Source organism: Gambusia affinis, linkage group LG24 (genome assembly GCF_019740435.1).
Source record: "Gambusia affinis linkage group LG24, SWU_Gaff_1.0, whole genome shotgun sequence".
NCBI lineage: Eukaryota > Metazoa > Chordata > Actinopteri > Cyprinodontiformes > Poeciliidae > Gambusia > Gambusia affinis.
The window spans coordinates 3516177-3539402 of NC_057891.1; the positions used below are offsets into that span (position 1 = coordinate 3516177).

General features: G+C 35.4%; 1 long non-coding RNA gene across 4 annotated transcripts in view; it reads left to right on the forward strand.

Moving 5' to 3' along the window:
- LOC122827137 overlaps window positions 1-23226 on the forward strand; it is a 110498-nt gene that overhangs the window by 62910 nt on the left and 24362 nt on the right. The window contains exon 6 of one of the 4 annotated variants that reach the window (XR_006369970.1): window positions 1823-2017. The exons of the other annotated variants lie outside the window; for them this stretch is intronic. This is a non-coding gene — a long non-coding RNA (uncharacterized LOC122827137). Of the gene's footprint in view, window positions 1-1822; window positions 2018-23226 lie in introns of those variants that run through there. 4 annotated transcript variants of the gene reach the window in all.

The window sequence follows — 23226 nt, forward strand, 5'->3', positions numbered from 1 at the left end:
AAAAAAAAAATTAAAAAGTAAAAGCAGATGGGTTTATCTCCAAGTGAACGTCTACTTTTCCATCCTTGGTGCCAGTGTGGGTTTTGTTATTTATGGAGCTACTTTGATGCATTAAAAATCTCATTTCAGGATGATTCATGAGCAGGAAGGAAGCAGTTTTATAGGCGGCATAAAGTTTGCAGGCATACAAATGTGAAAATAACTAGGCATTAAAGTCACAACTGCTGTGTAAAATATATTAAAAGCTGCCTGGTAGAAAGCAGCTCCTGCTCTCATCCCAGACAAATCATAAGCTGCTAACTTTCCCTGTCACTTTTCAGCTTATTCCAGCTCAGACTGGACTCTAATATCATGAATGAATAAATTCAACTGTATGATTTATGACATTTCACTCAGATGAAAAAGCTGGTTAGGTTTTTTTTCTAGCTGCCCTCTGGTGAAACATCTGTATTTTTTAAAAAAGGAAACCCTCTCATTCGTTTTAAATTCTAAACATTCCAGCGATTTTTGATGAAAAAATCAGTGTTTGACTCTCTTTTGCAGGACATGCATATTAAAAATCCAAAAGTTTAGGAGAATCCAGTTTGAACGTCTCCACTAATTTAATGTGGGATTAAATCCATTTTTAACTTGGGGGGAAAAACTCACATAATACTAAATGGAATAGAAAGAAACTTACTAGACACTAAATAAGAGCTACAATATAATTATACAGCTAAAGGTTAAAAATAAAATCTGTTTTTTTTTCATACCAGATGAAATTCAAAATGACAGAAAACATTTTAAAGAATTGGTTTTTATTTCAATCATCCTTTCTGTGAGTTGTATAAAAGATTATTAAAGAAATTTTATTTGATTATGGAAAATAAACCTATAATATCAGCAGAAAATGTGCAATTTTACCTGAAAAATGTTGCTGATAAACTTGGATAATTAATTTTACGTTTTTTGTGTTGGAGTTCTCATAAATTTACTACTTCATTCTCCCAGTGTTATTATTTTATTCTTGTAGATTTAAGACTTTATTCTCATTATTTTGACTTTATTGTTATGCAATTTTACTGTCTTATAATGACAATAAAAAATGTTAGCCTGACTGTCATATTTTGATCTGATATGAATTCAAAACCTAAATAAATAGAAGCTGTAAAACTTGCTTGTCAAACAAGATGGCCGACGATACTGAAACCCAATGATTGAATCGGTGGGAAAAAAATCAAGATTTTCCAAAACCTAAATCTTCAAAAACCAAAAACCTGACGATTAATCAGTGTTTTGGATTTTTTGTTATTTCATTGTGACTTTTTGTTTATCTAATTCAGTTAGTTTAAGTGTGTTTGCTAGATTTTATTAGTTATTATTAGCTAAATAGTGTTGAGTTTTTGTTAAGTCTTTACTGGTTATTGTTGTAGTTTAAAATTCAGAATTCAAAAAGGTTAAAGTATTGTTGATTTTATTGATTTGGTAATAAATACTCAACATGAGATACCATTGTCAAAAACATTTATTAAATTATTGTGGAAAAACCAGCTGACTGCCACCATTTTGCAGACTAGCATAAGTGCAATGATATATTATCAGATCAAATTAACTACCATTTTTATTTACTTCAGTTAAAAAAATGTCCTATCCATTTCAGTTTTTACTTCATTAATTCTCGTTAACTGTAACAACCTTGCCTAGCTCTGCCTAAATGGACACAAAGTTGGATTAAATCCATTTTTCTTACTTTAAAAAAGTTCAAGCAATATAAATTGAAAGTTATAATTTTGCAACAGGTTTGCAGCCAAGTTTAAAAATGAAAAATTTAGCTTTTTGACAGAAACATGTGGAGTTTAGTGCCTCCCTGGCAGCAGTCTGTCTGGATCTGGTCTGCATGCCTGCAGCAGCTGGAGATTCAGCTCCTTTCCTAAGGGCTGTTTTGCAAGGTGGACACTTTCCAGAGAGCGACTTGCGTCTGGCTCTGTTTACCCACCGGACTTCAGGCAGTGTTTTGCCATTCTTGCAACTTGAAATGTGTCAAGTAAGAGCAGATTTCCTTTTATTTTCTGGCCTTCCTCACTTTTAGGTGACAGCTGCTGAGCTGGCACATGTGCATCGTGCTCTTAAGCACTGGTGCAGCTATGACAGCAGCGCTGACGGTGCACATGAGCAGGAGACACTTTGTGGATCTTTTGTGACTCTGTGATTGGAAAAAAAGATGCCAAGTAGAAGAACAGAAGTAGAAGCAATTTTCTGAAGACAATGGGAAAATATTGAGGTCATGCGATCTTAATTTTTTCAGTCTGGATCTGAAATGACAGGTTGTGTGTTAGTCCTAAACACATATTTCTAAATATTTAAAATATGTAAAAATACATTCTCTGCATGTAATGAGAATGTACTTTTTCTGTTTTGTCACATTTCAATGATTCAAATCATCAATTGTTTATCAAGGTAAGAAAGCTAACCAAGCCTATAAACGGTTCACTAAAGAGCCGCCGTCTTAGACGGCTGCATATCCGCTTTACCTTGCAGACAAGCTACATTAGCTAAGCTAATTTTGCTAGTTTGGTTATTTTAAATTATTTAAACAATTTCTCCCTTATATTGTTTAAATCTGACCAGTGATGCTTGAACTAGAAAAAATTAATGAGTTGTAATTCAAAATATAAAATAAAACTACTAAAATTTGAACTGAGATACAGATTGTTTAGTGATTGGTTAAATTTATTTGTGGAAAACACAAATAAAGTGAGAGATTTTGTAAAACTCACTTGAATCGATGTTATCGTTTTTATTTTGTAACTGAACTGATACATCACATCTATGCGTTAAGGTTATCATAGTCAAGCTAGCATAACTGAGCTACTTCCTTCTCTCGCTATTTTCTTCTTAATTGAACTTTTTCCTGACCTTATCTAGTTGTTGTAATGTTGACAATAAGTAGCAAAGCAGTTTGTTCCTTTGTCTTTTATACATCAGATGTACATTTAAGATTTAGCGTGTTACATTGGCAGCTAAAACCAATGCTAGTTGTTGTTGTGGAGCAGCTTGTGACATCCAGCTGCAAGGAGTTTGTACTTGCATCAAAATCTAGCAGATTAACTTGCAAATATCCAGACAAACTTTGTTTTTTCTTAGTATTCCACTTTCCTGACTCATTTATTACCCTCCCTCACTCTCCACTCACAGGTTGCTGTGTGTTGTTTGAAATTACTCAGCCAGCCTGGCTCTGGATCTTGTGCCATCCCTCTTTCACATCCCGACAGTCTATCATCAGCTCGCTACCTTCCATGTTCATAAACTGTGAAGCAAAGGATGGCTGATCTGATGGTCACTCTAGCTGAGGCAGAAAGGAGCCGGTCAATAAACCCAAAGAGTGAAATGCCTTTTTGCAGAATCGCAACACAGGCATTAAAGTTGAGCCTGTAAAATCATGCATCCACACTCTCTGTGTCGTTTTATTTCTGGGAGTGTTTGGGCGCGGCGTGACGGCGAGGTGTTGAGGGCTCTTCAGGGATAGATCTGAACACTTGTGGAAATAAGCTGCCACCACTTAGAAGATAAGCAATTATTGGGCTTTTTCAAACAGATGACATTCTGGGAGATCTTCAGAAATGAGAACTGTAAACATTTTTGGACTGAGTCACTGCGGTTTCCTTTGAGGATACCAACCAACATCATTTAAGTTTTGGATTTTGTCTCGTCGGTTCCCTCAGCTCAAACACATGCAGTGCTGTCATCTGAAATGTTTTATATCAAACTCGTTTAAATATCACACAAAGACAACATGAGGAGATACAAACATCACTTTCCAAATGAGAATTTCATTTATTAAGGTAAAACAAATAAACCTAGGAAACAAGGTGGTATTATTACATTATATCAATGTAATAAAGGTATAAAACCTCTTAACCAGGAAAATGATCTTACTTTTTTTAAGTAAGTCATTTAATTCATCATCATAGTGAATTATTTAAGATTTTCTTTTTCAACACAAGGAAAAGCTAAAGATTTATTGCCTTGTTTCTCATATGGAGGAAACATGATACCTGGAAATCCCTAATAATAAAACCAAGCAGCTCAGGGGACGAAAGCTGCAGGAAGATTTAATATATACAACTAATAAACACCCCCAACATTCAGCGTTATGCGCCTGGAATCCCCACCATCTGAACGTGCAACATTTCCTGAATAAATTAATTTTAATGTTTTAATTGCTGTATTTCAACCAGACAATTGGAATCAGGGGCCGCTTCTCACATCTGTGCGGCGCCTGTAACAGTTTGTGTCTGTGTGATAAATTTAATGAGTTCGGTCTTTGTGGAGAAAGATGACCTTTTTAAAATGACATTGCCAGATGAAAAGACTCGGCTCAAACCAAATAACAGCAAATGTCTTCCCTGAGGTCCAGCGGCTGATCAGAAAACTCTCTGGGTTTGACAAACTCGCCGTTTTCTGCACATCTGGAGGTGAACGCAATTACAAATGAGCAGAGGTGCATGTAAACAGTTCCTCAGATTGGTCTCCGTATTTTAAAAAAACCCGTTGCAGAGGAGAAAATATGTGTTAAATGAGGCAAAGCAAAGGAGCAGAAGGTCCTCTCACATCCTTCTTAGCGATGCTTCTGTTTGCAGCTCTCATCAACATTATGATCTAATCTGCACAGCCATATTGCCCTTTGATGCACTGGCTGCCATTATGTCCACCATTAGTGGGAAGAGTTTCAAGAGGTTTTCATTACTACATGAGGAAAAACCTTAAGTCAGTAAATACGGTGAGATCTTTGGATGGTTTGAATTTCCTCTAGTGTTTGCTCAGAGATTAGAAGAACAGGGAGCTTCATTTTAAAAGCTTTATAAAATAGAAGCCGTAACTCACTGCAAATACACGACACATATTTGTTGATAAAACATAATCATGAGTTTTATCATCATGATAGATGGTGGAGGAGCCGATCTGTTTTATATCTGACTCAAACTACTGATTATTGTCAAAATGATTTTATGAAACTATTCTGTTTGCTTAGAAAGTCTGGTTCATTTGGGGAGGTGTGAATGGTCTCTGTTCTGTTGAAGTGAGCTCTGATGCAGTTCGAATGGAAATATGAATGTAAAGCAGGAAGCAGAGTGCAACGCACGGCATTCTGGGTAAATAAAACCGAAACAAATGCACGTAACTAGCGCCAAAGACAAAACAGAAATAAAACAACTGCTGAAATCTGATGTTCACATTTCTTGAAGTTGGAAGTTGCATTCATGTCTCCTTCAGAGGTTTTTGTTGTTCTTGGTGCAGCGCCCCCACAGGTGAGGAGGGGAACAGGTTTTCCCAATAGTTTGGATCGTTGGACACGGTGCAGTGTGAATGTGAACCACGGCAGCTGAAAATGTAACAAATGTTGCAACTTTGGTCCCCAATCAAACTGAGTCTACCGGAGTATTAGGTGTGAAAACTCCTGATAGTCTGGCAAACCCCCCAAAAAGGAAAACTGATGATCCTTCTGTCAATAAAATAAGACCAATAAAAACTGTAAACAACATTCAGACATAAATTAGCAAAGGAAGTGACACAGACAGATGCCAAGATGCTTTAAATTGAATTAAACGACATATTAATCAAACTATAGCTGATTTCTTTATAAAACTGGACGTAATGAAGACTAATTGTGGCTGCATCTCTAATCAATTGCTTTCTTCATCATCCTGCTTTTGCTTCGTGCTGAAAGATGAGGAGTAAGATGCGAGACGAGTGCGAGGTGGAGTCAAACTTTTCCCTCCTGCTCCTTGAATTTTAATGCGCTTTCACTTAATTTTATTGTCCGACCAGATTGAAAAACACATCAGTCTGTGTTAGAGCCACACGGTCGCCTCATTACTCAGTTATGGAAGACTAATCGGACCGACGGTGTAACCTCAGTGAGTGTCGTGTCAGTCAGAGAGCTGTGGCTTCAGGCTGGGGCAGATCCACCATCTGCCTGCCTTATCGCCCCATTTATGCTGATCAGAGCAAAAACTAAAAATCCACCTCCTTTTATTTGCATTTTATGCAGAAAGTTACATTTAGACAGATTATTTTTTACTGTTTTTGCTTCTATTTGAGACATTTTGACTTGAACATGTATCTAATTATTGCTAAAACATTCAGAGATCATTTAATTAAAAAAAAAACCCCAAAACGTTACTGGTTTTGTTTTACTGTTTTCCAAGTTGAGAAAAGTATGACCAGAAAGAAAAAAATAAATCAGAACTTTGTTCACATCAAGTAAATAACAACAAAAATGACACAAATGAACTCTAACTTTCTCTGCTTCCACCAGTGGAAGTTAAAAACACAAAACTTGTTGATCAGAAACATAAAAAGACAGAATTTAGTATGGAAAACATTTTATTTTCCAGACTTGTTTTCCTCTTTAATTCATGTACAATCAAATGGGACTCTTTATGAAATCCCTGTAAATAAATCTGAAGTATTAAAACATCTTTATGATGGCATTTTTGAAAAAATACGTTTTACTTGCACATAAATTTAAATTCTGGAGAAAAATTCTTGTTCTGTTGGAAGATTATTTGTTACAAGTGAAATAATCTACCAACATAACTCGGACTTTTTCCATCAATATTAAGAATATATTTACTTAAAACAAGCTCCTGTATCTTGCTGAAAAGTTCCAGTTAAGAGAGTTTTGTTTTATTTCAAGCATATTTGTACTAGAAAGGAAATAAAAATTACTTTTGTGTTTTTCAGTAGAAAAATGTATAAGCTCCCTGCAAGAAGAGAATATGTGAAAAGCTTGTTCAGGTGAAAACTTTAAACCAATTTAATGAATAATATCCATTGTCCTGTTTGATTATTCCCAACAAATAGTTAATAATCTAAGCATTTTATTTAAAACAACCCTGACTGGGACTCAAAAGTCACTTTTCTCCAGCAGGTCGATCAACCTCGGCGTTGCTCTGCAGGATCTCCTTCCACCAACAGCAGCAGCTGACAAATTACTTTTGATTTGCTCATTTCACATCTGACCTTACAATATCGGATTTACAATTGGGCTGTTCAGACAAAATAGCTTTGCAGATTGCCCGCGAGAACCGGTCCTAAAACATCACTCCGAGGAACACCGCTGCTTATTGATCGAGATGAATGGAGCCTAACGATTGCAGAACCGAAGAATCACTCAGGACTTTCAGACGGAAACTCAGCAGCAGGAGGAAACTTTCTGTCCAGGAACATTTATTATTATTATCTAACTGTAAATGTAAGATGCCTTAGCTTAAATAACTGTCACCAAATAAGATCCAAACTGCTGTTATGTGTCAGGAGAAAAACTCACAGATTGAAAGTGAGGATTGGGTGAAAAGAGTTAAACATTAAATTTAACTCAGAGGCCAACAGCTAGTTTTCATGAGTAATGAAACTTAAAAAAATCTTTTAGGAGTGTTTTTACTACACTTTACTTTCTACTCTTTTATCTAAAGTACTTTAAATACTAAAGTATTTCTTCTCTTGAGTAAAATCTGTGGATTTTCTACCAACTGAATGAAAAAACAAACATGTTTTAACCAGAAATTCACCATAAACAGACACACACCTGCAGTTTTTGTTAAAGTTTAAAATAGCAAAAAACTGAATTGGAAAAATTTATTTTGCTTGATTTTTTTATAAATTATTGTAATTTTAAAATACCAAAAACTTTATGTTGTTTCGTCTTAAATAATTGATCATTTGATAAGTTTCTCAGTACTTTAGTAAACTTTTCCAAATTTTTTTTGTACTCTCACTTGAGTAATTTGTTGGTCGGCTACTTTTTACTTTTACATGAGTAAAAATATGTTGAAGTCGTACCACTCTTACTAAAGTACAGTTTCTGGAAGTATCTGAAGCTAGCTGTTAGCATACATGCTGCAGTCTCTTCCTGCCTCTAATCCCTGCTGTACATAAATCCAGTTTTCCTTAAAGTGACTCTGTGTGTCTATAAACTTGTTTGCCGTCTGATAAAAAGTCGCTCTTGTTGGACGTCTTTTCCTGTAGCCTCTGTTTCGGTTCACAGTATAGCGAGTGTAAACACGGCATTATGATGCAGGCGGACAGTCGCTGGACTTCCTGTGGTGTCAGGATGACTTGAAGTGTGAGCAGCAGCTCTATTAAACATACACCTTCCCTCTGGGCAGAGCCACGTCCCCTGTGTGATTCATTCGCTCTACAGGGAGCAACATCTCCTCAAAACCTTCAATATTTTCCCAGCCTGTTGGTTTCCACCACCTATCAAAGGTTGAGCTTCTCTCCTCCTGGTTTTGCTTATTCCTCATTTGCTTCGTTGCTTTGATTTGGCAGCCGCTCTCCACCGCCACCCACATGCATTCATCAAAAAAAAAAGAAAAAAAAGAGACTCCCCATTCCTATTTGCCTTTCACTAAAAATTGACTGCAGTGAATTTCCACTTGCAGGCGATGCGTGCGCTTGCTCCAACGTTTTCTTTTGATACAGATGTAAATGAAGCGCTACGCCTGTGAAATCCGTGTGATTAAATGTGAAGGATAACCGCTCGCCTCCTGCTGGGAACATGATTTACAATTTCACCATAGTTCCCGTCTTTCAGGGATCACATAAAACAGATTGGCTTGTTAAATTGAGCTGTTGTTAATGTTAATTAACTCTAATTGATTGCCAACGTAAAATTGTTTATTTGCAAAATGCCGCCCTAATAATTCAGGAGGAATCAGTCTACAGATCACGTTTTGTTTTATCCTTACTCTTTAGCTTTGCCAGTATGTAAATATATCTATATTTTAATCACGATTTCCTTTCTGGCTCCCAATCATGATAAGATTTATTTTTTCCAGTCAGGATGCCGGCCCACATCATGACACCTCCTCCACCGAATCCTGATTGACGTTAGCAGAGAGCTTACAAGTTTTAGCTCCAGTTTTCCAGACAAATTAAGTTCCAAAATATATAATTAAAAAGTAAAATACATAAAATAACTAATTGGATTTAAAGAAAAATCCTAATTATTGCTAAAAACGTATTAATTTAATTTTTAAAAAAGCAGTAATCAACGTTGACCAACACTTTTCTGTTTTATGGACTTTAATCTTTCTTCTTTTTAGTTTTTATATAGTTTAGGTATTGTCTCTAAAATAAAGAAAATGGTAAACCATTATTAAATAAACTTAAAAATAAAAACTATTCTAACAAAATCAAGTAATAAATAAGTAATAAATTAATTCATTGATTAAAAAGATCAATAAATGAAAATTAATTAATGTATGTATATTTTACAAAATTAGAAATTATATAAAAATACTCAAATAAATACAAACTAATCTTTATGAATTAGTATAAACACAAAAAATAAATATAATTTTAATAAAATTTAAAATATGAAGTATTCTAATTAAAGTAAAAAAAATAAAAAGAAATTTATAATTTTGTACAAAATCAAGTTGTATAAAAATATTCTAACTCATGCAAATTTAATAAAAAAATAAATCTATTAAAAAATACAATTAAAATTCATTAATTGATTTAAATAACTAAAATTAAGTAAAATATTAAAATTTACTAAAATAATAAAAAAAATTTAATAAAATATTCTAACTAAAATAATAATAATTTTAATCTTTTAAATTAAAATTTTTTAAAATAAGTCGCAGAAGAATAAAACTATTACAATAAAGATGAACAAACTAAAATGACAACCTGAAGTTTTTGGTATTGGACAGTTTAAAACCTTTTATTAAAGTTCACTGGAGCAGAGCAGGATCTCCTCTGAGCTGCTTCACCTGTTGAGAAACGACCCAGAGGGGCGTGACGAGACCCCCAGCCCACCATCCTGTCATCACATCGCCGTCTGTGCTACACCCTCTCTGTGGATTACCCATAATTCAGCCTGGCACCGACTAGCAGCTCTGCAATGCTCCATCTCATCAGGGGTCATGTGGGCTGGCGAGCGGTGGCAGGAGTCCTGGCGGCGGCGGCGCTGGCAGCAGACGGCTTGGCCGGCGGCGGGGAGCTGTGTGGGAGATGTGGACTGTTGCCTTCAGCAGATGGGCTGCAGACACACGACTTCACTCCAACTACTGTGCACACTATATCATGACGCCCTGTGGGCTGTGTCAATCCTGAACACAGGCTGGAATGATATCTGCTTCGAGGTATTAAGAGCTGGGTGGTAACTGTTGTCAGGCTGTCACAAACAAGGTGACATATTCTTTGATGGGAGAAAAAAGCAATCTGCTGTAAATGTTACCGAGGGGGAAAACGGTTTTATTGGGTTTCACACTGACAGGGCGACATCAGGTCGTGTCCTTTGTGCTTTTATTGATGATTTTGTTTTTGCTAATTTGTTACAGGCATATCAATGAAATATGTGAAAGTGGCCTTATATGTGGAAGCAAGTAGAAGATACAAATGTTTTAGTGTTTTATTTTCATGTGGAGAAGATCTCTGTAACTACAGGAAGGCCAGTCAGTGGTAACTAAAACACAAAGGAGCATTCGAAGCTGAATTTTCACTGCAATAACAAGTTTTACCCTGGACTCAGCCTGTTGGAGCAAACATCTAGATGTTGTGCTGTAGTTTCTGGAGGGAAAGGCTGCAGCAACAGGCAGGTGCTGCTGCTGTGAATTAGCTCAGCCTGACGCGTACTTAGCCAAGGCCCAGGCAGCTTTAGCATGTGTTCATTAGCGGATGCCGGGGAAGCTTATCATTCTGAATAGCCTCATTAGTGATAGGGATTAATAAGCGGCAGGTTCATTAGAGAGACAGGCGGAGAAGTGTGTTGGCAGAATTGCAACAAGGATGCGGCGCTACAGACTGGCCTTCGCCTCTCGTGTTGTTTCAGCTAATAACAGCAGAGGCTTTAAGATCAAGAACAATAAACATCATCTGGTTGTTGCTGCATGTTGTGTTGCTTTTATTACTGATCAGCCAGTTAATCATCCATCTTGTTAAAGAGAGTTCCTCTCAGTTTGGACAAAGATTTAATTTAAGTAGGGCTGAAATGGTTAATCGTAATAATTAATTATTGAATAGTAACTTAGTGTTTGGTTAACTGTTAACTGGAGTTTGCTGACTCAAAAAAACAACATGTTAAAAGTAGCAATTTGCCAAAAACTGTTCAAAACATGGCGGAAAATGTATCACAATATAAGCGTTTAATTTCAGTCAATATTGATATTGATATATTGATTATTTTTTTAGTTTTAGATATCTTAAATGCTGCCATGTTCCTGATTCATCCACAGTTTTCACTCCACACTGCTGTATTTTTTTATTTTGAAGCACTTATGAGCCACAATGACAAAACATAAAACTGCTGCTGTGCAAGTTGCTCAACGAGCCGTTGCTAGGTAACCAAAGAGTGAGTGAGTTGCTAGGTAACCATAGAATGAGTGAGTTAGTTGATTCCACCAAACTCGCTTAGCTAGCTGGGAGAGGTGGAGCAGCTAAAGCTTTTCCTCTGCCTACAACTCCCAGAATGCTGTGCGGTTTTGGATCAGATTTCTATTGATGTCGATTATGTCTCTATTGCGATATATATTGTTGCTGATTTATTGTCCAGTCCTGCTATTTCTATAGTTTGACAAGAAAACGTTTATCTTATTCTTTTGAAAAATGAATTAAATTACTTATTTGCATATTTTAATGTATATTTAATATTGTATAAAATAAGTTAAATTAATAATCTGTAGGATACTGCAAGTTTTTTATTCATAAAATAAACAATAACTAAAATAATTGTTAGTAGCAGACCTAATTTATGACTTTCTGAATATGAAAAGCTGGAAAACTGAGATTTTTGCTTTGGGACTAAGTTTTAGAAAATGTGCATATTTGCATTTCAAGCATACAAAGTTAACCATAATATTTAATCACAGCTCTAGAGTTTTAATAACTTGACAGCACAAGTTTCCTTTGGATCTGAAACATTTACATGAGAAACATACACAGAAATAGAAAATCATAAAGGCAGTAAACATCTTTTCTCACCACTGTGTGTTGGCAGTATGAATGAACGGGACCTTGAAGTGAGTTATCCATGCAGCAAACTTTCTTCCTTTGTCATCTGAATAACTCAGAGCTGCTGGCGAGCCGCTCCATATGCATCCTCTGCCGAAAGCAAGCTGAAAAAAAACTTTTGCCTCATGCGCTTTTGCGGCTCATTAAATATTAAATGCAGTGCCACCCTGTGTTCTTTTATTTATCCAGTGCTTCAAAAACCAAGATGCAACGCCTGGTGTGCGTTCAGAAAAATACTTTGGAACTTGTTGTTCCTTCACACAGGGATTAAAAGTGCCTAACAGTCAATAAATCCTTTGCAGATACTGATTGTTTCTTCAGTCTTGATGGTAAATATTAATTTCATATCACTAGTTTCATCTAGAGTTGACTCAAGCTGTGCTTTCAAGTTCCTTTGGCTCCACTGTGCCATCATAGTGACTCTTCTTCTTCTTCTTCCTCTTCTTCTTCTCCTGACTCTCATCGACTCTGACCAGTTGGGCTTTTTTTCAAGAGTCAAGATCCAAACAATCATTATTGCTCTGGTGTGAAAGTAATTTTTATACACTCCAAGATTTTTACTCCAAGATGTAACCTTGAATGTTTTCTGGACTCAAACAGCTCAGGTGATGTTTTATTACAATAAACCAGAATTATGAGGAATTTTGTATCCATCAAGCAAAATAAGGTGCAAAAAGAGATTGTCCTTATTCTGAAAACTCAAAAATTATAATCCTTTAATTATTATTTTACTATTTGATTATTTTGACGATTAATCGATTAATCAGATTTTTTTCTATTTAACCACTTAAAACTTTTTTATACTATTAGATATCCACTAAAATATGCAAACAAATAATGAAATTCATTGTAAATAAGAAAATAAACATTTTAATTTGAATCAGGAGAAGCTCAAACTAAACAACTTAAAGAGTTTTAGCAAAAACATTTGCAGATAAAAAGATATTTTTTTATCTTAAATATAAAATAGTTTTACTTTTGTACAGTTTTGGCTTAATTACTACTTTAAATATAGATGTTTTTTTTTTACCAAACTGACTTTTGTTAATAATCAGTTGACAATGATTTATTAATCACAATTAATCTTATCTAATCAATAAAGCATTGTTGAAATTGGCCAGTTATTGGGGTTTGACCAGAAAACCACAAAACATTTTGTTGCAAATGGTGAAGAGTATCTAAATATGGCATGAAACCATGAAACCCACATCATAATACCACCACCTCCGATACACCAAATTCTGACTCGACCAACCCAAAATCTGAAGGTTGGAGATAAAATCTGAAGGTTGGAGCTAAAATTAAAGTTGGAACTAACTTCAGTGATTAAAAGCGGCACTTAAAGTCACGTAAATCCCCATTCTTCCCATTTTGACGTTTGGTTTGAACCTCAAAAAGTAAACTTCTTCAAGTTTAGATCCCTAAAAGCTTCAAGTTGCTGCTACTTTATTAGCTTATTCACTATTTGAGTTACAAAGTGAAATATTTACTTAATATTTAGATGAATGTCAAGATGCAACATTTTAGAAAACCACCAGGTTCTACTAAATTCAACTTAGCAAACACAAACATCAAATTTTCAAGAATGTCCCTTTATTAACAAAATAACAAAAGCTTGAGCTAATTATCTGAATTCCCAGTGGTTGAACTCAATGCATCAGTCCAGCAAACAGGTGCCTTTGTTAATTTTCTGGTTTTATTTGAAGTGCAGATGATGTTTACCCACTTGTAGACTCTGATTATGCTGAAAATAAATGAACAACTTTTTCAGATTTCCAGTCTCACAACCTCAACCACGAGTTGACGCCACTGACCTCCCCTCTATTCAGTGTTTCAAATAAAAACGCTAAATAATTTGGTACCTTTGTGGCACTCTAAAGGCTCGGAGAACATGTCTGACACCCACAACAGGAATTAGTATGCAACAGATGTTGTGAGGCATCAGAGCAGCACAATGACTGCAACAAAGCTGCAGAAGTTCGACTCAGATGTACCTGGCAGCAGCAGAAAGAGAACGGAGGAGTTCTTTGCCTCTGTTCATCTGTAATTTGAGCTGCAGGAGGTAGTGCACCTGTTTCTGAGGAGACAAAGCAACCAGAAATCTGACTTGCATCTGGGTTTGTCATAAATAATCATCAGCTTCAGCAGGTGCAACACATTGTGCCTGAATCTTAAGCCTAATAGGGGTTCCTCGTCCCCCCAGCAGATCTTTGAATAGATTTTAGTGGGTTGCTTTGAGAAACACACAATGCACCATAGAGTTAGAAATAAATTGGAAATTTAATTTGGATAATTCTCAAACACCTTCAGTATCACAACAACCCCTGAAGTAGCAGATGTGGTGTCCAAACTGGCAAGTTGAAACAAGCGGCGCCCCACATAATTTATTAAACTAAAAATGAAAAAATTGGATGTTATTTCTTTAACCATTTGAGTTGTTGAAAACAAACTCTTACTTACAGTAACGACCTGTTTGACCTATTTTACTCAACAAGCTACATTTTTATTACACTTTTCTACCACATTTCCACATTTTTTGGTCATCATTTGTTTTCTGTTTTGTTTTTTAAGCTTTTACCTCCCTTGACGTTTGGTGGGGGACCAAATAAAATCTTTTCAAGGGCCACAAATGGCCCACGGCCCACACTTTGAACACCCCTGATCTCATATTGTCTTTATGAGCTTCAGGTTTGTTTGGTTTTATCCAGAAGAAAAGCATCTTGCTGCAACATGATGCTGCCACCACCACTTTACTTTTAGTTTTAGTTTTTCTCTATATTTACTTTGTAAATTTGATATCACTATCAGGTTACTTGAAACCTCTGGGACAATTTTATCAGCTAAACTTATGGTGACTTGATATCATTTCTTAATTTTAATCTGTTTTTCATCAATTTTTCTTATTTTTAATTATTTTTTGGCTCGTTTCTTCACTGTTGCATCAACTTTTACTTTCTTACTTCTCTTTCAAAACATGAGTAGATTCTCCCACCTGAGCTGTGAGTCTCTGCAGCTCCTCCCAAATCACCATTTACCCACTTTTAAGCTTTTCTGATTAATTTATTGACCTTCACTTGTCTTTAGATTGGCGATCAGGACTTGACAGATTTCTGATGTACCAGTTTGTTATTTTTCTGTCTTGATGCTCAAAGCAGGTTAGAATATTGAAACAACAGCTCGGCTTCATAAACAATATCTCACACTCTGGCCCAATTTCCAGCATCCCCAGGAAAAAAAAGTGAATTATAAATAAAATAAAATAAAACGTAACAAGCAGACAGCTGCTCTGCTGCTCTGGATGTACATTTCCGAACAAAATAATGTGGAAATGCTGCAGATAACCCCGCTTTGTGATTAAATTCTCTCCCCAATTTAAATAGCTCAACTTTATTTAAATGGAAATAAACAGCGTAATCTGGAAATGTTATAAGTTGGCAAATGAGCAGGTGATGAAAGTGCAGGACCGCCTTGCTTCCCCACCGTCCTGTTGCTCAGCGGAGGTAATAGCCCCACCAAAAACTTTGCCCTGAATAGCAGCACCGTTCTTCCACGCCATTGTAACTGGTGCATAATGGATTTTCCCCCTCATCAGTGCTTTAATGGACTTATTTGCATACAGAAATGAGTAAATACAGTGTATATTTGTGCTATCTAAAAATAGCAGCAAATGAGGAATTGAAAATGCAGAGGAAGATGAGTGAAGCTGACACCTGTGTCAGTTTTATTTTCCCTCCAGCGAACATGGAGCTGAGCGTGACTGGTTCACAGGACTGACAGATAACTTTTTAAACTATTTTTAAAAATGTATTTCCCATCACAAACTTATAGAGACATTTAACTCGCGTCGCCCCAAATGCTCGTCAAGCTGTGGGTTTGCGTTCGTTGGATGTAGCGTTGACATCCAGTCTCATTTCATTTCATTTTTTACATTTTGACGGTTTTATTTTAGGGTAGAAAAACAAACATTTTCCAACATTTATGGATATGGAAGTAGATTTTATGGAAACTGAATCCTTTGGTGCTTTGTAGTTTGTGTAAAAATAAAACAGTTTGACACCAGACATTTAAAAACCCTTAGTGTTATTGTTAGAAATAACGTTACAAACGTTCAAGTATTTAAAGGTTTTGCTAAAATGTATCTGAACCTGAAATCAACATGTTGGATTGAAGAGCCGTGATAAAGATGTTTATGTTGTCTATTATTTCTTTTTTTGTGTATTCATTATACAAACTAGCTGCTGTGCAGTGTTGTTTTTACGTCTTTCATCTGATATGCTTTTATTATTTAACTGTTTGTTAGTAAAATCATTAAACAGACAGAATCTCATATGTTTTTATGCTTATTTTATTTAGTGAACAATATCTTTTGTTGAAAAATTGGACTAGAGGTTACGTAACCAATTAATTAGTTCTGCAAATTTTTTATTGAAGCCGTTTTTAGATATTAAAAATAAATTCAATTCAAACATTTTATTACCTAAAATGCAGAGATTTAAGCTGCAGAAAAAGTTTTTTTTCAATCATTTTATATTTTTGTTACAGTGTTTCTTGACATATAAATATCTTCTCTAAATAAATAACTTTTTTTTAGTTCTACACTCCAGTTATTTCAGTAATCGATTCATCTTGTTTAATTACTTGTGAAAAACATACAATTTGATGATATTTTTCTGGTGATATTGTTTTTTAACACCATAAATATTAAGCTACATATTAACATATTAGATCATTTTACTTGCATGTTTTCACTATGATGGTCTGTTCAGGTGTGATAATAAAAAATATTATCAGAAACTCACATTTATCGGTGGTTTCACACTCACCAGCACAAAGTGCCAATCTTCTTAAAAATAAATCATGACTGACACTAAATAGGAAGAAACATTTATAATTAATAAAACCGACTCTTTGTAGAAGAAGAGTCGTTTTATCTGATGTCACTGCTTTGAATTTCACTCAACTGTGAAGAAAAAGGAATAAAATGGAGATAGACTCTATTTATTTATCTGTGTACAACATAAATTATTGAAACAAACAGCTCATGTTGGAATTACAGAAAAAGGATTTTCAGTCAATTTATTTTTTAAGAATGCTGAAGATAAAGAACAAATCTCCTTTCTTGTTGTGACAAAGGAGTCCAGTTTCACAGATATGGAGTTCATTACAAGCAACCTGATAGGATTTTGGAGGGACAGCAAAAATATTTAGGTTTTAGTGATTAATGAAGTTTAAGAATGCATTAAAAACCAAAGAGCAGCACCTCAGACTGTCTTCATTAATGTGAAATAGCAGCGCGATAAGCAGCTGAAATAATGTGCTCTCATGAAAGGATTTCATGTAACTTCCTCCCACGTTGCGGAATCTAATATTGCAAAAGATAATGTGAGAAATATGAGAAAAACATTTCAACCAAAAAATTAAAAAGCAGAAACAAAACTTTCCAGCATGGAAAATAGAAAAACAACAAATTTTCTCCCAAACAAGTAAAAAAAAAAAAAAAAAAATTCTCATGTAAGTAACTAACATCATTTTATTTTGTAGTAGTAACGTAATTTAATTTTGAGAAGTTTCCAAACATTACTGGTAGTTTGTTAAATGATATTTTAATTTTTCATCTGATTTTGTTCATTTGATCAAATTTATTTTCACAAAACAAGAGATTATGACCCTAAACTCCTGCCAAGAGTGAAATTATGTTAATTTATGTTCACAAAATGAACTAAAGGTCCCTTGGCAAGTGAATGATAGATATAAAACTAGAAAATTCCTGAAGAAATTTAACTGGGGCCTGCCAAAGTGTGCCCGTCGGTTTGGACCCAGCGTTCTGATGGTAACAATTAGCATCAATGCTAAGCTTAAAAACTTCCAAAGAACCATGTGGAGAATCACAAGAATGTTGACTAACATGGACATGCACGATTCAGCATGATAATCAGCTCACTAGCATGTTGTCTGTACTTGACTTACACCATTTAGTATACTAAACATGGCTAAAAAGACAAAAAAATACCCAATAGCTTATTTAAGATAAAATGCTAATGCTAATGAACTGCCTTGCTGCGCAAGGCAGTTCCCTAACCTGAGAGAAGAATATAAAGCATTCTAATATTATTGCATCGCCTTACGGCGATGCATTAACCTGAGGGTCATATTCAGGCTTTTATTTTGAAATTTGCAGTAAGCTTCATATTAAATGCCCACACTAATCCAGTGTCTAACAGTGCTTTGGATAAACCAATCACGTCAAGCAAAAATGAGCAAATATATGATGTAAAAATTGCCAAGGCTTTTATTTTGAAATTTTCAGTAAGCATCATAAAAAATGGTCAAACTAATCCCATGTGTAACAGTGAATGTGTTAAATCGGTTCTATAATGCTCAAAACACAAGTAGTTCTAAAGGCCAGCTCAGTCCTCCTCTGTAGTAACTGACAGTTCCACCATGTTGTAGTTCTAACCTTCAGTCTTTGTAGTTCTAAAGAGCAGCTCAACTGTCATGAGAATGAAACACACAGGGAGAGATGGAATACTAATAGTTTTAAGCAGTTACTTTTTCTGATCAAAGCAGGCCAAACATATCTTTACCTAAGTGTTGCCAATAGCATGTGGGGTATCATTTGAATGTTTTCTGTAATTGATTTACTCCATTCAGTATATTTAAAATTAGTAATAAGTAAGAAAAATAGCTAATAGTTTATTTAAGGTAAAAGTCTTATCTTAATTGACTGCCTTGCTGCGCAAGGCAGATCCCTAACCTGAGAGAAGAATATAAAGCATTCTAAAATTATTGCATCGCCTTACGGCGATGCATTAACCTGAGGACAATATGAAGGCTTTTATTTTGAAATATAAACATAAGCTTCATATTAAATGCCCACACTAATCCAAAGCCTAACAGTGTTTGGGTTAAATTCCTTATTTACTGGCCTAAACAGCCAGTAGTTCTAAATGGAAGCTCTGTTTTAACTGAGTGTTAGTTAGAACTACAGATATGGTGTTCTGATAGTCCTATTTAATATCATTAGGTCAAAGGTTAATGCCATTGCACTGGCTTGCTGCGCAAGCCAGTGCCATAACCTGAGAGGAAAAGATAATATAGGCAGAGATTTTTTCACTCACCTGACAGAGATATTGGGGCTTTTATTGGGAAATTTCCATTAAGCTTTATTAAAAAATTACACACTAATCCTATGTGTAACAATGGTTTGTTAAAATCTGTTATAAAATGCCCAAAACACAAGTAGTTCTAAAGGCCAGCTCATTCCAGAGTGTCCTCCCATAAATCAGCTGCTCTGGCCTCATGTGTTCCGTTGCTATGGTAATGGATCAGCTGGTAACTGTCAGTGTGTTTGAGACAGAAAGGGGGGAAAAAAATTCTATCTTTGTGAGACACCTAGCCAATTAATATGGAAAAAGCACTCCGAACAAACCTTTGCCGTTCAGGAACCGTAATACATATTTGAAAACCGTTTGAAGCGTATGAGAGGGCTATTTGTCTTCTCCGATAGTACCGCAATTCATATTTTTACCTCATTCACAGTAATTGCAGTGATGAGACAAAAAATTGTGCAGAAACTTTTCAGAAATACATGGAAGTCAACCTGGGAGAGCGTCAGTTACCCTGTCCCATGATTTCACTCTGAAGCGCCTTGACAGAAAACCGTAAATGCTAGAGAAATATCGAACACATTTTACCGGAGCAGGCATGCGTGTCAATGTCATGACCGAGTTTGATACCAATCGGGCGATATTTGTGGGCGTGACAGCGATTTCAAAATCACTTTGGGGTCAAAAATCTGCTTAAATTCTCACTCTAAAAAAGCGGCAGTTGGTGTCAGTTATGCTCTGCGTTTCGGCAGTTGGAAATTTTGCTCTTTATTCGCTTTTTACGTCGCCATAAGTCCGATTCCTTATAAAAATAATAGCACACCTGCCGGGAACGAGCCGCACGTTTTGATACCACTTTTATGGGTGGGCTCGCAGCGGTACGAGCCGCATTAACGGTGACGGAAGAATAAGTTAAGAATAATAAAGAGACATTCTATTAGGTGTAGAACAATAGGTGTGCCATGCATATGTATGAGGTAGTGACTGACTTGCTTCGCAAGTCAGTCACTGCTCTGGTCCCTTGGCAAGTGAATGATAGATATAAAATTAACAAAGAAATGAAAAAATAACAATGTAAAAATGACTAAATTTGGTCATCTTGAACTCAGCTTTTCAAGAATAAAATTACTTTTTTTGTAATTTAAAGTAAACCCTGATTGATCTTGAGTTGGTTTCCCATTGATGGAAAAAGCGCACACACCTCCATATTGCACAGAGTTTCATGTCAGGGTTATGCATCTCTGGTTTGTGGCTGAAATAAAGCACAACTTAATAAACTCTTATGAAAGATTATGTATTTTTCTACAATGAATGTTATATTTAGATTTATAATAAGAACAGAAAATAATCTTTATTGAGCTGTTTTTTGGGAAAAAAAGCAGAATTACAAATGTGATTTTAGCTGAAAATGATTTGGTTTTGTAACCTTTTGTAACTGCAGCTGTAAAAATGAGCAGCACCACACACCAGCCTTTGAAATTTCCTCTGAGAATAAAAGAGTTTTTAAATTAAAACCCATTAGATAAGAAAGGAAAAGCAATCTTCAAGTATTCGCACCAAGTTTAATTGTAAATCATGCTGCAAGTGCAGTTAATTTACTCAAGTTTCCCCCTCAGACTGCTGGTAATTTGCAAGCGTCTATTTGCATTGCTCTACATTAAAACACCAAGAAGGGAGGGAAGTTTAGCTGAGCTAATTGATGCAGAGAGAAGCTCAGTCGACTCTGTCAAATCTGCCTTGGAGGTGGGAGATTATTTCCTTCTTCACACCAAATGTAATATTTTGTATCTATAATTCGTCTTGTGTACGTCTTAATGATATTTAGATGCTCTTTTGTAATGAAAATTGACTCTACTTAAAGGTTTCTGTATGTAAATGTGTTTGGAGCCTCTCTGTTTTACAGCTTCCATGAACATTTTGTGACTTTTTCTGCAGTAAAATACTCTGACTCAAGATTGCTACTTGCTAACTTATTCTTGTTTGCTTACTAGCTGGCTCGCTTTTTTGCATTTATGGGTAAATTTGTTATGGTTGGGAAGAAAAATCAATAATTAAGAAAATACAATATAATTTCTTTTTGTACACTTTTGTCAAGATGCAAGTATTAAATTTCATTAATAACGTTTTAAGAAGATCTTAAAAAGTCTTAAATTTGAGTTACCCTGCAGAAATACTGGCTGCTTCCATTACAGCCAGTTTAAAATGGAAAAATACTTTAAATCTTCTTGTAAGACTTGTTTCTAAACAACTTTAATGGTTGAGCCAAACAAATTTCTAATCTCAATTTATTTCTTTAAAAATATTTGCTGCGGACTTTTTTGCAACAATTCCTCGATTGAACGGATCATCAAGGTCATAAAGTAGCAAAAATCTAGTCAGAAAAATGTACAATGATTAAACAAGCTGCAGATATTTGAGTTAGTACCCAACTGTCTCCATATTTATAGATTATTTTTATGATTAAAAAAGAAGAAAACAACAGTAAATCTAACCTATTTCCTCACCCTGAGCCACTGTTATCTATGTTTTATACCTAATAGCAGCGGATGCCTTTGTTTTCCTGCCTGGTTATTTTTCACCACTTGGTCACAAGCATCCTTTGGTTTCCTCAAGTAAATCTTACACACCTTCACACAGGTCATGCTCTGCAGCGGCCCATAAAACACTCACAGGCCGAATGATCCGAGGCGTGAATGATGACCCGTGTTGTCTTGCTTTCATGGAAGCAGGCAGACACTCTGCTTAGCTACATGATTACACGATGAGCTGGGCTGAGACCGCCTGGCGCTAACGCCGTGCAGGTGATCCATCAGTTACGTTTACTGGAGCAACTATTTTTGGAAAATTTTTTACTACGCTGTACTTTGGTAATGTTATTATGAAGTATCTCTTCATAATTCCACTGAATGAAAAACAAACATGTTTTATGCAAAACTTCACCAGACACAGACACAATCCTGCAGTTTTTGTTAAAGTTTAATCAGTTTTTTATTGAAAGAAACTGATTTGGAAACATTTTGTTCTGTTATTTTCTTGTTTCTTATATAAATTATTGTCATTTTAAAATACAGAGCCATTTGCAGTCCATGGTCTGATTTTGTGCGGCCCCCAACTTCAACTCAAAAACGATACAGATTTGACCCATTGATACAGTTGGAAACTCTTAATTTGTAATCAGGGTAAAAAATGTTACCAACATGATTTGTTTACACAGGAAAATATGAAGCACAACACAAAGTATTTGTGATTCAGAACCGAGTTTTAACAAAAGGTTGAACCAGGAGAGTTTTAATGAAAAGCAAACTTTGCTGCACCCAAATCAGTTTTAATTTTTATTAAACTTGGCTAAATGTATCAAACATTTTGCAACAAACTGACCTGAATCCTGTTCTTATTACTGAAAATAAAGTTATTCAATCAAGCCCAAAAGAAACTAAAAACTGGATATCTCTATTTTAATGCAGCGATATCTTAAGTTTTTCATTTGCGTGACCCAGTTTTCAGCCATTTTTAAACACAAATAAACGGTTATTTACATGCAGTACCTCGCAGGCCACTAGGGGGAGTCGGTTTGAGAAAGACTTGCTTCCTATTTCCTGCTGTTGAGTTTTTAAGCAAAAATTACATTGATAAAACTTTAAACTCTTGTAATTTTCCTCCCACAATCCCATTAAAACATGCAGAGCTGAAAAGCAGAGACTTTGATGTCTTCTTTAATGGAGGATCTCGCCGAATAAAGTGAGAAGCCTCAACAGACTCATTTGGAAACAAAATTGAAGGATTAAAGAGAGATGCATTCTGCTGGTGCATTATATGTCCAGAGAGTTTCATTTAAATGTAAATTACAGACTTGCCTAAGAAACTTGTGAATCCAGAGCCAGCCGAGATATATCTGCATGTAAAGACACGGGCGACTTATGGAGTCAAATAGAAAACGAGTTTTGCATTAGTAAACTGAGAGACGGGCCGCTGCCTAGGTGAGAGTGGTCTCTGTTGCCTCCACTCAATGTTTTAAAGCTTTTTATGCTCTGTTTACTTAATAATAATGTTTCTCTACAGGCTGTTTCTCTGAGTGTAGCAACATAAATCGAAAAAGCTGCATTCATGGGTTAATTTG